The 2,500-nt window shown below is 49.6% G+C and overlaps 1 pseudogene across 1 annotated transcript in view; it reads right to left on the bottom strand.

The window, feature by feature from the left end:
• The window catches only part of LOC311223295 (dynamin-1-like), a 78,424-nt pseudogene that overhangs the window by 18,328 nt on the left and 57,596 nt on the right, over positions 1–2,500 (bottom strand). The window lies entirely within an intron of this gene.

The following is a 2,500-nucleotide window of genomic DNA, read 5'->3' on the forward strand; positions in this document are numbered from 1 at the left end:
GGTACAAATAAAAAAAATCCTGCACCAGAATGCAGGAAATGAAGTCTTTGTAACAAAAACTGTCCTGGTGGGACTATATTTTGCACTATATTTCCTGGCCTGAATGATTTCCCCAGTCCGGCCCTGGTTAAAAGCCTCCAATGCTTATTAGTGTGTGTGTGTTTGAATGTTTGCATGTTTCAACCATATGTAGACACCTGAATATGTCTGACAATAATTCAATGTGTCTAACGCTAATTCCTTGCATTCCCTGTGTTCGCAAGGACGTTGTGTAACCGGCTGGCCGCTCTTGATCCTCCCTATCCTAACATTGACACTTAACTTGCTACCTCTCTTGATCCTCCCTATCCTAACATTGACACTTCATAGTGGGACAGGATACAGGTGCCGCCAGGGGGAGCTGGTGACGATGTTGGGCAGGGAGATACAGGTGAAGAAGGATGGGCTCAGGGCGCGGCGCCGACGGAGGCACTTCCTCTTCATCGTTTTCCACAGAGGGAAGAGGACGCACGGAGCTGGAGCTCCGGACCTCGAGCATGCGAGATATAGACCCAGTTACGAAGCGGGTTAGTAATGATTATGCGATAGCTTAGCTTTTAGTTAATGCGGAAGAGACATTGAGAGCGAAGCAGCAGACGAGCGACTGCCGAAGAGCGTGGTAGATATTGCCCACATTGCGTTTTAGCTGAAGTATAGGCGTCATGACAGGGGGTTCACCACGACCCACAGCTTAGCTTCAGTTAGGCTAGCACCACAGTTTAGCCCACGTGTCGCCCCACCCCTTCAGCCCAGCAGCGGACGTCACTACACTGCACGCTTCTCCAGCCCCTCCGAGCCGTTGCCCCAGCAGTCACCTGCCCAAGGTCTACCCAGCCCAGCTGCCTGCTATCACGGGACCTCTGGACGGCCATCTCACCACACGGACGGTTGGTGGTGGGAGCGGGCAAGCCATTTGGATAAGTACAGCAAGCGCTCCGAGTGCTGAAACTTTATCGGTAGACATTCTCTCACAGCCGCGCGGGCTCTCTAAGGGCGAAGAGAAAACAGTGCTTTGAACTGACGCTGATAACAGTGTCTAAGGGCGCCCCGACCATTTATTATTTTGGGGAAAAGCCGGCTATAGATAGGACTTTTATTTGTAACATGGGCCCACTGTCATTTGGTTTGAGTGTGATAATAACGTGTGTTCTTTTATAAAATTCCCATTCAGTAGCCCTTTACCCTTCTCCCTTCTCCTCCCCTCTCTCCCCACCTATGGAGAAGCGGAACAGTATATAGACCCTTAAAGGGAAGGTGGTATTACTGTGTCTAGCCCAGTGTGGGAAGAACTTGAGTCAGTAGTATAGAGCGAGAGCACTAGGTGCCCAGTGTGGAAATAACTTTCATAGAGGTGTAATAATTTGTAACGTGCATCAGACTTCCAGTAAAGGACAAAGTAAATGGGACCACTGTGTGCGTGTCTGTTAATGTGCATCTTACCTAACCCTTTCCTTTCCGGGTAATGTTCATTACAATTTAACCCTTTCCCCACCCCCTGCCTATAGTTCATTGTGAAAGGTCTCCACTCATCATTAAGGAAGGGTACTGCTTTGGGGAGCGAATATATCATCCATCTTTACTGCCATCGGGTGTGGGAGGGCCCAGGAAGTATTGGGGGAAGTGTGGGTGTGTGGGGAGCTACTGCTGATCGCCCTGGAGGGCAAGAAGGACCAGCGTACCATCCCTAGGTCAGTGAATCCTAGGCCCCATCCACTCCTGCTGCTCGACCTCCACTTCAACATTCCTGGCCTACATTTACATTTACATTTACATTTAGTCATTTAGCTGACGCTTTTATCCAAAGCGACTTACAAGTTCTGTACGACAAGCCATCAGGAAGGGCACAACTCTATCAGCTGAGCAACAATGTTCATCAAAGTGTTGAGTGCTACAGTGTAGGTTAGTTTATTAGGACAAGTGCATGACAGTACGGTTAGTTAGGGTTAGATTTTTTTTTTTTTTTTTTTTTTTTTTTTTTTTTTTTTTCTTTTTTTTTTTTTAATTCAGATAATGGTTGAAGAAGTGCGTCTTTAGTCGACGGCGAAAGATTGGACGTGATTCGGCTGTCCTAACTGGGGTGGGTAGTTCATTCCACCATTGTGGGGCAAGGACTGAGAATAGGCGACTTCTCTTTGATGACCCTCCCGGAGCTTGGATAGGAGTAGGTCTGAGGCGGCCAGAAGATGCAGAGCGTAGGGGTCTTGAGGGTGTGTAGTTAGAGACCATTGACCGGAGGTAGGCGGGAGCGGTTCCCTTTGCCGCACGGTATGCTAGGTCGAGGGCCTTGAAGCGGATTCGTGCAGCAATGGGGAGCCAGTGCAGGTCCCTAAGAAGTGGGGTGACATGGGCCGACTTCGGTAGGTTTGAGATCAGGCGGGCCGCTGCGTTCTGAATGAGTTGAAGAGGCTTAGTGGCAGTGGCCGGGAGGCCAGCGAGCAGTGCATTGCAGTAGTCGAGGCGG

The sequence above is a fragment of the Notolepis coatsorum genome, assembly GCF_963971535.1.
Source record: "Notolepis coatsorum genome assembly, chromosome: 2".
Lineage (NCBI taxonomy): Eukaryota > Metazoa > Chordata > Actinopteri > Aulopiformes > Paralepididae > Notolepis > Notolepis coatsorum.